At 38.8% G+C, this 12,672-nt stretch overlaps 1 pseudogene; it reads right to left on the reverse strand.

Annotated features, from left to right (window-relative positions):
* LOC136329875 (T-cell surface glycoprotein CD1e, membrane-associated-like) overlaps positions 1–10,761 on the reverse strand; it is a 65,677-nt pseudogene extending 54,916 nt beyond the window's left edge.
* Positions 10,762–12,672: the final 1,911 nt, after the last annotated feature.

A 12,672-nucleotide genomic window follows, 5' to 3' on the forward strand; every position in this document is an offset into this window, starting at 1 on the left:
GTTGTAGAACTTGTTGAAATTTTTGGGAAAGGTATCGGGAGCCCTTCTCATGGTGCCATTTCTCTGACATCATTTCAAAAATCTATTTCTAAAAGTCATTCATCCAGAGGTAATCTTAAACTCATGGGTAAGTTAACATATTTCCAGATGATATCACTTAGGGGAAAATCATAATTTCAAGAACCACTTTTGAGAGATGATGATATGGGGGACAGAGCAGAATAAGAAGAGCAAATAAAACAGAGAAAAGGTTAAGAAAAATATGAAAAGACTGTTGCAAGACATGAGATGGCAGAGAAATATCAGAATTTTCAAGGAACCTAAAGCTCCAACTGAATTGATTTAAAAGGAAATATGACAGCTGGGTTTCTATAACTAAAATATCCAGAGGTAGCTAAATCTCTAGGTAGAGCAAGATTTGATCTTTGGCTCTCTCAATTTATCATTCTGTTCCATTTGTATGCTTTATTCCTGGTCAGCTTTACCCATGAAACAAAATTCTGTGGCAATTTTGAGCTTTGAAGGTGGCATACCATCTAGACAAATAAGTTGCTTTTTTTCTCATTCACCAAATATAATCAGTATGTTTCAGTTAGATTGGACCAAATTAGGTCATATACACACTGTGAAAGAACTATAATGATTAGGCCAGCTTTCATCTGCCATCTAATTTGCCCCTAGAGGACATTTGCAAGTATCTGAATATATATTTGGTTGTCAAAATTGGGAAGGTACTGCTGGTATCTGGTGAGTAGAGATGATGCTAAAATTTCTATTCTGCACAGGACAACCCTCCATAACAAGGAATTATCTGACCTCAAATGTCAATAGTGAAAGGATGAGAAATTTTTAGACAAGGAGTTTTCAAACTTAAATGTATATGAGAATAATCTGAAAGGCTTGTTAAAACACAGCTTTCTAGTTTCCATTTTTGGGTTCTTTTTATTTAATAGGTCTAGAGTGGAGTCTGAAAATTTCCTTTTTGAACAAATTCATAGGTACTGCTGCTGGTGGTGACTCATAGTCCACACTCCAAGAAGCACAGATTATTTTGGTCCCTAGATTGTAGCTGAGGGTGCAGTAAACATACAACAGGTCTACTTTACAAGATGAGGTAGAGTTTAATGCATTCTGGAGAAGTAATCTGCTATTCTAATGGAGATAGGATAAAACTTTATTTTCAGTTATTTCCTTCTCATCTCAAGACCTAACATTGACATCTTAACATTTTCAGGTTGGTGAAAAGCTTCCAGTACTCCATGCTACTCCAAAAGTTCTGCTTGCTCTGATTTCCTCTTTTAAGTTCTATAAAAATGTACTCAAATTCTCTCTACCTCCCTCCTACTGCTGTTTTAATCAAATAAATTTAGATTTTTAAAATGGTGTTCCTAGAGAATTACAGAATAAGCAGAAAAAAAGGAATAAATGTAAATGTAAATGAAAGACCAAAATTTATTGATACACCACAGATCTCAAAGTCCCTGAGGCAAGAAAAGCTCTCTTGATTTTGACTTGACAATTTAACAACTGCCTTGCACTGTTATCCTTCACACATTCTACCTCTCATTCATTCTCACTAAGAAATGAAGAGCAAAATTTTATTCTGATTAATCTTTATAGGTAAACTCTAGTTATAGTTTGGACATGAGGGGTTTTCTCTAAAGGGGTTCAGGGCAGAAAAAAGGAGAACATGATTGATATATATATATTTTTCTATGTAAGAAGTATTTTAGAGGTTCCAAGATGGCCACAGAGTAGGCAGACACTTCAACTTCTGTTTCCCATAACTGAGGTGCATTACAACATAAATCTGAGAACACTCATCATGAAAGACAAACTTTGGACTAAACTAAGAGAATTCTGCATCCAAGGACCACTAAAGAACCTATACTGAGACTGGTAGGAAAGGCGGAGATGCAGAAGGGGCTGCCCTGCTACCAGGAGCAAGCGACAGCTGGGAGGGACTTTCCCAAAGGGGTGTGCTGTCCAGCGAGTTCTAGGACCTTATCCCCAAAACCAGAATCCCAGCGTAGAGCCCTGGAGCCTGTAAGGGGCTTATGGACTATATTTGGCTGAGAAAAAAGCCTGGACATGGTTTAAGAGAAGGAGACAGGACTCTCAGACCCAGGCTCTGTATTAAAAAAACTGCATGGAGAGCCTCGCTCACAGCCACTTTCCTGGAGCTCTAGGAGCAGAGAGCGCTGGGAGGACAGAAATTGCCAGGGGAGGGAGTGGTCTCAGAGGCACAGGGGTGACACTTTGAGAGGACATCCTAACCCCTGAGCTGAGTCACTATCCAAATCTAAAGTGAACATTTTTTCTGGGAACAGCATCACCAGCAAAGGAAAGAAAGTGCCCTGTACACCAGAGGCTCTCCTACCCTAGCTAGAACAAAGGTGCTTAGAGCCAGGCACCATGTTAGGGACACAAATAAGGAGTGCTGAGGTCTAAATTACACCACCCCAGGCACTGCTGTGTGCTCGCCTGGGGTGGGTAGACCAGAGACGGAAGGGACCAACTGCAAAAGTTTGAGCAAGCACATGAAAGCCCACCTGTAGAGCTGAGAACCACCACTGCTGTGGTGGAATTCTGGGCTCACATACACTGAGTGGGCCTGCCCTTGGCAAGGGCAGAGGCCTGAGTGTCAAGGGTGACCTCAGTAGTGATCCAAGCAGGGGCACATGACACCCCTGCAGTGGTTACTGATGTTTGAGCAGACACACAGAACTCTGGTAACGTGGACAAGCCCTATGCAGCAGTGGAGGCTGAGGCAGCCCTGGAAGTGGTCTGGGTGGGTATGTGTGGCCCCATCCACAGGGGTGAAAGCCAGGGTAGACTCCCAAGCCCTTGAGAAAAAGTTCTTGTGATGTAGACTGGCCCTCAGGGGCAGTGGAGGCTGGGGAAGCCATAGATGCAGACCAAATGGGCATATGCGGGCATATGTGAGCCTGACCAGGGTAGTGGCAGCTGTGGAAGCAAGCTGGTACCAGCAGCACCTGAGCCCAAGTGCCCTGGGGCAGCAATAGCAGTGGTGGCCTGGTAGACAGACCACACAACAGGAGCACAGGGGCCACACCACTTGGCCCCTGTGACTACACCCTACTGAGTGCTGAAAAAGAAGAAAAATACAAAATAAAATAAGTAAATAAAATATCTGGGTAGAATGACACCTGAGGCTAAGGAGTAGGCCATATCTAATACTGTACCTAATCACTGAATTACAGTACTGAGTCCAACAAGTAGCCAGCAATAAAAGGCAACAGAAAGCAAAATTTAGGGCCACTTGAACTTTTAAAGGGACTTCTCCCAGGCTAAGAGTAGATAAAAGCAAGCCTAGGAGTACAGCTGATATTTACAATGGCACCTGGATCCAGCAGAAGCATCCACAACATCTGGATAGCCTGTAGCTCTCAAAAGGTGGATAAGAACCAGTTATAGGCAGTGACACCCACTGAACTGTGCCAGGCCCTGGCCAGGGAGGTCCAGGGCAGGCACATTCAGTGGCCAGATAAAAAAAGCACCAGTTCAGGACCTCACACCGAACCCAGCTAAGACATAGAAAACTCTGACACAAACAGCAAAAAGAACAATGATAGCAGATAAATGGCCCATAGCGGATTACAAACAGCAGCTGATGCCAAACCAAGAAAACCTAGAAATTACACAATTGAAAATTACAGGCAGAGAACACCAACCCTAGATTTAGTCAGCTCTACAAACAACACACTCAAATGAGGAGAGTATACACAGACAAAAGGGAAGACAGAGAAGTGCAATCCAAATGAATCAACATGAGAAACCCACAGAAAATGAACTGAGTGAGATGAAAATAAGCCAACTACCAAATGCAGAGTTTAATAATGATTATTAGAATGTTAAAAGATATTAGAACAACAATGGATAGACATAATGAGCACATAAATAAAGATATAACAAGCATCAAAAAGGACATTGAAATAATAAAGAAGAATCAGTCAGAAATGACAAATATAATATCAGAAATGAAGACTACACTAGAAGCAATTAAAAGAAGGCTGGATGAAGCAGAGGATCAAATCAGTGATTTAGAAGACAAGATAAACAAAAACACAGAAGTGGAGCAGCAAAAAGAAAAGAGGCTGAAAAAATCTGAGGAAACTCTAAGAGAGTTCTGTGACGACCTAAGGAGAAACAACATCTGCATCATAGGGGTTCCTGAAGAAGAAAAGAAAGAACAAGAAATAGAGACTTTGTTCAATAAAATCAGAGCTGAAAACTTCCCTAAATTGACGCAGGAAAAAGTCACACAAGTTCAAGAAGCACAGAGAATTCCATTAAAGAGAAACCCAAAGAAATTTACACCAAGACACATCATAATTAAAATACCAAAGCTAAAAGATAAAGAGAAAATATTACAAGCTGTTAAAGAAAAAAAGGCTATCACCTACAAAGGAGCCCCAATAAGGATGAAATCGGACTTCTCAACAGAAACATTTGAGGCCAGAAGGGAATGGCAAGAAATATTCAAAGTAATGCAGAACAAGAGCCTACAACCAAGACTACGTTATCCAGCAAGGCTATCATTTAGAATTGAAGGAGAAATAGAAAGCTTCCCAGACAAAAAAAAAAAAAAAAAAAAAAGAAAGCTCAAGAAATTCATTACAACAAACCAATGCTGCAAGAAATGTTAAGGGGCCTGTTGTAAACAGAACAAAGGGGAAAAGAATATAGGAAAAGAGAAATACAGCTTTAAAGAATAAAATGGTAATAAACAACTACATATCAATAATAACCTTAAATGTAAATGGATTAAAAGATCCAATCAAAAGACATAGGGTAGCTGCATGGATAAGAAAATAAGACCCATACATATGCTGTCTACAAGAGACACACCTTAAAATAAAAGATACACATAGACTGAAGATAAAAGAATGGAAAAAATTATTTCATGCAAATGGAAATGAAAAAAAGCTGGGATAGCAATACTTATATCAGACAAAATGAAATTTAAAACCAATGCTATAGTAAGAGAGAAAGAAGGTCACTATATAATGATAAAGGGAGCAATCCAACAGGAAGATACAACCATTATAAATATCTATGCCAGGGGTCCCCAACCTTTTTGGGCCATGGACCGGTTTAATGTCAGAAAATATTTTCATTGACCAGCCTTTAGGGTGGGACAGATAAATGTATCATGTGACCAAGACAAGTGTCAAGAGTGAGTCTTAGATGGATGTAACAGAGGGAACCTGGTCATTTTAAAAAAATAAAACATCATTCAGACTTAAATATAAATAAAATGAAAATAATGTAAGTTATTTATTCTTTCTCTGCAGACCAGTACCAAATAATTCATGAACTGGTACCAGTCTGTGGCCCAGGGTTTGGGGACCACTGATCTATGTACCTAATATAGGAGCACCTAAATATATAAAACAGACTTTGATGGATATAAAGGGCGAGATCAACAGCAACACTATAATAGTAGGGAATTTTAATACTCCACTAACATCACTAGACAGATCCTTAAGAAAGAAAATTAACAAAGAAATAGCAGACTTAAAGGACACACTAGATCAACTGGATTTAATAGATATCTTCAGAACTTTTCACCATAAAGCAGCAGAATATACATTCTTTTCAAGTGCTCATGGTATATTCTATAGGATAGACTACATGTTAGGTCACAAAAGTGGTCTCAACAAATTTAAGAAGATTGAAATCATATCAAGAATTTTCTCTTATCACAATGGCATGAAACTAGAAATCAACCACAACAGAAAAACTGAAAAATCCTCAAACACATAGATACTAAATAGCATGTATTAAATAATAAATGGCTTAACAATGAGATCAAAAAAGAAATAAACAAATTCCTAAAAACAAATTATAATGAGCATAAAACAACTCAAATTTTATGGGACACAGCAAAAGTAGTACTGAAAGGAAAGTTCATAGCACTACAGGTATACCTTAAGAAGGTAGAAAAATGCTCAAATCAACAACTTAACCCTGCATCTAAAAGAAATAGAAAAAGAACAGCAAGTAAAGCCCAGGGGTAGTAGAAGAAAAATAATAATAAAGATCTGAGTAGAAATAAATGACATAGAGACTAAAGAAACAATACAGAGGATCAACAAAACCAAGAGCTGATGCTTTGAAAAAGTAAACAAGATCGATGAATGTTTAGCCAGGTTCACCAAGAAAAAAAAAGAAAGGACTCAAAGAAATAAAATTAGAAACGAGAGTGGAGAAATAACAACTGACACAACAGAAATACAAAATATTGTAAGAAAATACAATGAAGAATTGTATGCCAAAAAATTAGACAACCTAGGTTAAATGGACAAATTTCTTGAAACATATATTTTTTCCAATATCAATCTGGAACAATCAGAAAACCTAAATAGCCTGATTACAAAAAATAAGATTGAAACAGTTATTAAAAAACTCCCAACAAACAAAAGCCCTGGGCCAGATGGCTTCAGAGGTGAATTCTACCAAATATTCAAAGAAGAACTAATTATTATCCTTCTTAAGCTATTTCAAAATATTCCAGAGGAAGAAAGACTTCCAAGCTCCTTTTATGAGGTGAGCATAATTCTGATTCCAAAACCAGGCAAAGACAACACAAAGAGTGAAAATTATAGGCCAATATCCCTGATGAATTTAGATGCAAAAATCCTCAACAAAATATTAGCAAACCAGATCCAGCAATATATGAAAAAAAATTATACATCATGATCAAATAGGATTTATTTTGGGGAGGCAATGTTGGTACAATATTTGCAAATCAATCAATGTGATTCATCACATAAACAAAAGGAAGAAGAAAAAAATCACATGATAATTTCAATAGATGCAGAGAAAGCATTTGATAAAATCCAGCACCCATTTATGATCAAACTCTCAGCAAAGTGGGAATACAGGAAACATACCTCAAAATGATAATGGCCATCTATGACAAATGCACAGCCAACATCATAATCAATGGGCAAATATTAAAAGCAATCTCCTTAAGATCAGGAACAAGGAAGGGGTGCCCCCTTTCACCACTCTTATTCAACATAGTTCTGGAAGTTTTAGCTACAGCAATCAGAGAAAAAGAAGAAGAAATAAAAGGCATCCAAACTGGAAAAGAAGAAGTAAAACTATCATTATTTGCAGATGATATGATACTGTATATAGAAAACCCTAAACAAAAAACTACTGGACCTGATAAATAAATTCAGCAAGGTGGCAGGGTATAAAATTAATACTCAGAAATAGAGGTATTTTTATACACCAACAATGAACTGTCAGAAAGAGAAATTAAGGAAACAATCCCCTTCACTATTGCATCAAAAAAATAAAGTTCCTAGGAGTAAATTTCTTTTTTTAACAGGGATGGAGAGAGAGTCAGAGAGGACAGATAAGGACAGACAGACAGGAACAGAGAGAGATGAGAAGCATCAATCATCAATTTTTCATTGAGACATCTTAGTGATTCATTGATTGCTTTTTCATATGTGCCTTGACTGTGGGCCTTCAGCAGACTGAGTAACTCTTTGTTTGAACCTGTGATCTTGGGTCCAAGCTGGTGAACTTTTTGCTCAAGCCATATGAGTCCATGCTCAAGCTGGCAACCTTGGGGTCTCAAACCCAGGTCCTTCCACATTTCAGTTTGATGCTTTATCCACTGCACCACCGCCTGGTCAGGCCCGAGGAGTAAATTTAATGAAGGAGATTAAAGACTTGTACCCAGAAAATTATAAAACATTGATAAGAGAAATGAAGGAAGATACAAACAAGTGGAAGCATATACTATATTTATGGATAGAAAGAATAAACATCATTAAAATGTCTGTATTACCCAAAGCAATTTATAAATTCAATGCAATATTAATTAAAATAATAATGACATATTTCAAAGATATAGAACACATATTCCAAAAATTTATATGGAACCAAAAACAAAACAAAACAAAACAAAATAGCCTCAGCAATCTTGAAAAAGAAGAATAAAGTAGGTGGTATCACAGTTCCTGATATCAAATTACACTACTAGGCCATTGTACTCAAAACAGATTGGTACTGGCATAAAAACAGGCATATAGATCAATGGAACAGAACAGAGAACCCAGAAATAAACCCACACCTTTATAGACAATTGATATTTGACAAAGGAGGTAAGAGCATCCAATGGAGTAAAGACAGTCCCTTTAACATATAGTGTTGGAAAAATTGGACAGCTACCTGCAAAAAGTGAAACTAGACCACCAACTTACACCATTCACCAAAATAAACTCAAAATGGATAAAATACTTAAATGTAAGTCGTGAAAGCATAAGCATTTTAGAAGAAAACATAGGCAGCAAGCTCTCCTACATTTCTCGCAATATATTTGCCAATTTATCTACACAGGCAAGTGAAATAAAAGACAGGATAAACAAATGGGACTACATCAAACTAAAAAGCTTTTGCACAGCTAAAGACAATATGAATGGAATAAAAAGAAACCACACAATGGGAGAACCTACAGTATTTGACAATACATCTGATAAGGGGTTAATAACCAAGATTTATAAAGAAATTGTAAACTCAACAGCAGGAAGACAAACAGTCCAATCAAAAATTGGGCAAAAGAAATGAATAGACACTTCTCCAAAGAGGACATACAGATGGCCAATAGGCAGATAAAAAAGTGCTCAACATCACTAATTATTAGAAAAATACAAATTAAAATTACAATGAGATATCACCTTATACCAGTCAGAATGGCACTCATCAACAAAACAACACAGAATAAGTGCTGGCGAGGATGTGGAGAAAAGGGAACCCTCCTGCACTGCTGGTGGAAATGCAGACTGGTGCAGCCACTTTGAAAAACAGAATGGAGATTCCTCAAAAAATCAAAAATCAAACTGCCTGTTGACCCAGCCAACCCACTTTTAGGAATATATTCTAAGAACACCATATCAATGATTCAAATGGAGAAATGCACCCTCATGTTTATGGCAGCATTGTTCACAGTAACAAAGATCTGGAAACAGCCCAATTTTCTGTCAGTGGACAAGTGGATTAAAAAGCAGTGGTACATATATACAATGGAATACTATGGGGCCACTGAAAAGAAGGAAATCTTACCTTTTGTGACAACATAGATGGACCTAGAAACTAATATGTTAAGTGAAATAAGCCAGGCAGAGAAATTAAAATATCATATGACCTCACTCATTTGAGGAATCCAAGGAACAATATGAACTGAGGAATGGAATTGAGACAGAGGAGAGATCAAAGTACCAGAAGAAAAAAGGACAGAGGGAAAGGGGTTAATAAGATGGGATAAACCTGAAGTGAAGTGGGGAGGGTGCTGTTTGGTGAGAGGCAAGGGAGATGTTGAGGGGAATAGATGGAGGGGGAATGCATTCACTAAGACACTAGAATCTATGTAAACATAGTAAATTAAATTAAAAAAAGAAAAAAAAGAAAGTATTTTAATAAAAGGGAAATAAAAAATATCAACTAAAAAGAATAAAAAGAGGAAGAAAATAATTTTGTGTAAACCCATAAACATGGCAGTTAATCAACTCAGATCATTTTTTTGAACAAATACTTATGCAAGTTAAAAAGCTCTTGTCTTAGACCCATCAAAAGCAAGCCTCTCTCAAGGGACTTACAAATACAAAAAATAAATAAATAAATAAAGTAACTGCACTGTTGAGGATATGAAATAAAGTGGATCTCTGCATGACACCAGACAGGGAAAGGTACTTTCTTGTAGTACTAAGGAAGAAGAAAGACACATCACAAATGGGACCTGAGGGTTAGAAAGTCATCCAGGTAGAGACAGAGAAATTACATTAAAAATGATCACTATCTCTGTAAACACAATTATTCCAGCATAATTTTAGTTAGATTACTTTGATAAATGTTAATTCAGCATGAGCAAAAAAAGTATTTTCTTTAAAATTTTTATTTTTGATTTACAGAGAGAAAGGAAGGAAGAGAGAGAGAGAGACGGGAACATTGATCTGTTCCTGTATGTACCCTGACTGAGTTTGAACTGGCAATCTCTGTGTTTGAGAAGATCTCTAACTGAGTTGTTCAGCTAGGGCAGTGGTAGTCAACCTGGTTCCTACCACCCACTTGTTGGTGTTCTAGCTTTCATGGTGGGTGGTAGCAAAGCAACCAAAGTATAAATAAAAGGATAGATTTAACTATAGTAAGTTGTTTTATAAAGATTTATTCTGCCAAACTTAGTAAAAATCCAACATAAAATACATAACTAATTATTATTATATGCTTTAACTTGCTGTAACACTGCTTTATAAATTTTATAAAGTAAAGTTACTTCCCTACTTTATAAATCACCATTACTGTGGAACCAGTGGGCGGTTAGAAAATTTTAATACTAACAGATACAAAAGTGGGCGGTATGTATAAAAAGGTTGACTATCCCTGGGCTGGGGTTAAAAATGTGTTTTAAAACTGGAAGCCGGAGTGACGTCATGGAAATGGCGCCGTGAGCAGCGCGTCCAACAGCTCTCCCCTAAATCACAACAAATTTATCAACTAGAAACAGAAAAATTTATCCTCGGAGCATTCCGGAGTTCCACACAAACTGATAGCGAAAGGACTGTTATCACTTGAATCTGAGAGACGAGGGTGTGGAGGAATCTACCACAGGGACGTTCTTTCAAACTGCAAGAAAGTGCGCCTGTGGTGAGTCAGCCCATATACTTGGGAACCGCGAGCCCCCGCGAGCCACTGCCGCGAGCGGCCGCCCCGAACCGCCATCGCGAGCCGCCGCCGCGAGCCGCTGTGAGCAGCCGCACGCGCCCGGTCCCGTTGAGCACCGCTGACGTTCCCAGCGGCCTGCACACTGCGAGTGGGGGTCGCTGGCCACCGGTGCCCGGAGCGCCCCATTCGCGCGCGTGCCTTGGGCATTCCATGCGCCCAGGGCGCCCTGCTGGCCCGTACACCCAGGGGGCTCCATTATCCTGCGCCTGGTGCGGTCCAGCCGCCAGCGGCAGGGCGAGCGGGAAAGGCTTGGGAGATTCTCTCCGTGGGCGGGGCACCTCACCCAGCCATTCAAGCTAACAATCAAGCGTTGGGGGAGGGGCGCGCGCAGGCAGCCTAAAATACCTTTGGAAGCACAGCTGCGACCCAATCACTGAAATTAGCTTAACCCATGAAATCTGCGCACCCTCGGTTCTAATTGATAAGATCTCTCTCAGTTCAGCGATCCAAGACAAGAGGCGTGATATTTTTTAGTGCCTCTCGCTAAAGGGGCGGGGGCAACTTCTGATTGATAGAGCCTCCATATTCAGGGATAAACGCTAACAAGAAGGACTTGGCAGATAATAAGGTCTATACTACACTAGTCGTAAGCAGAGACTAGTGCCTCTTCTACCCTGCAAAAACAGGCTACAAAGTGTGGAAAGCCTGGGTTGAGAGGTCCAACTAAATGATAGGCACTGAACAGTCACCTTGACAACAATTGACTCCCACCCCCGCCTGATTACACTGGAGGCCCTGACTGTCAGAGCCTTTCCCAAAGCCTTGCACTGAGTGGGGATAGAGTGGGGATTTCCCAGCTCTTTGAGCCTCTTACTCCCCAGGCAGAAGCAGTTGCAGCCTTATAGCTGGATCACCAGGCTGCTAATTCAGAAAGGGGGGACTAGGAGAGGGAATCCAGGAAAGCAAACTCTCTCATCGTTGGACCCTGCAAACGCCAACAAGCCTTTACTTCCAGCAAGACTAAAGCCAAATATATGACATTGCCATAGAATCCCATCAACTGCAAATCCCTACCTAAGAGTGACACAGGGGCAGAGCCTGGGGTACAGAGTCACTGACCAGGAAGAGGGAGAGAAAAGAAAAAGGAAGAAGTTAACCTCTCAAAATCAAGAAAAACCCACAGACTTTACAACTTGATCCACTAATTTTGATTTTTGTTGTTGTTGTTTGTTTCTTCTATCTTTTTGCCTTTATTTCCTCCACCTCGGTCCTTCTATTCTCTGCCCATCTTATGCTTCCCCTTTCTTGAACTACAGTACCCATGAGTGTTGCATTTTATTTTTCTTCTTCATCCTCACCCTCCTTCAAGGTTATACTCCAAAACACTTAACTCTCACTCTCTCCTCTTTTGTTTTTGTTTTTTGTCTTGCTTTATTTTGTTTTTTTCTCTTCCTATTTTATTTCTTCCTTCGTTTTTCTCTTTTTCTTATTTTTTCCTTTCTATTCGTTTTTTCTTTTCTCATTTTACTTTCCTCCCATTTAATCCTCAATCACGAACAAATTAGTTAATTTGGGACTCAAGGCTTTTTTTTGGCTTTATTTCTTTTTTTGCTTTTGTTTTTATTTTTTTTTCTTGTTTGTTTATTTTTGTGGCATTTTGGGTCCTCTTAACCCAAGGTCTCCATTGTATTTAGTCTTCGCTCCACTTAATACAACAGATTTTTACTTATTATTTTTATTTTTTCTTCTTTATTATTCTTTTTTGGTCCTTTTTTCTGGTTCCCTCTTATCCCTCTCATTATATCTCTTAGGTGACCATCACTTACAAGCAAATCATCTTATGCTTGTCTAAGATTTTCTTCCTTTTTTTTTTTTTTTTTTTTGCATTTAGTAGGTCCCTACTCCCTTTTTTTTGCCCCTTGAACTCTTCACCCCAAATCAGGCCCTCCATTATAGGCACGATATTTC

Source organism: Saccopteryx bilineata, chromosome 3 (genome assembly GCF_036850765.1).
Source record: "Saccopteryx bilineata isolate mSacBil1 chromosome 3, mSacBil1_pri_phased_curated, whole genome shotgun sequence".
Taxonomy (NCBI): Eukaryota; Metazoa; Chordata; class Mammalia; order Chiroptera; family Emballonuridae; genus Saccopteryx; species Saccopteryx bilineata.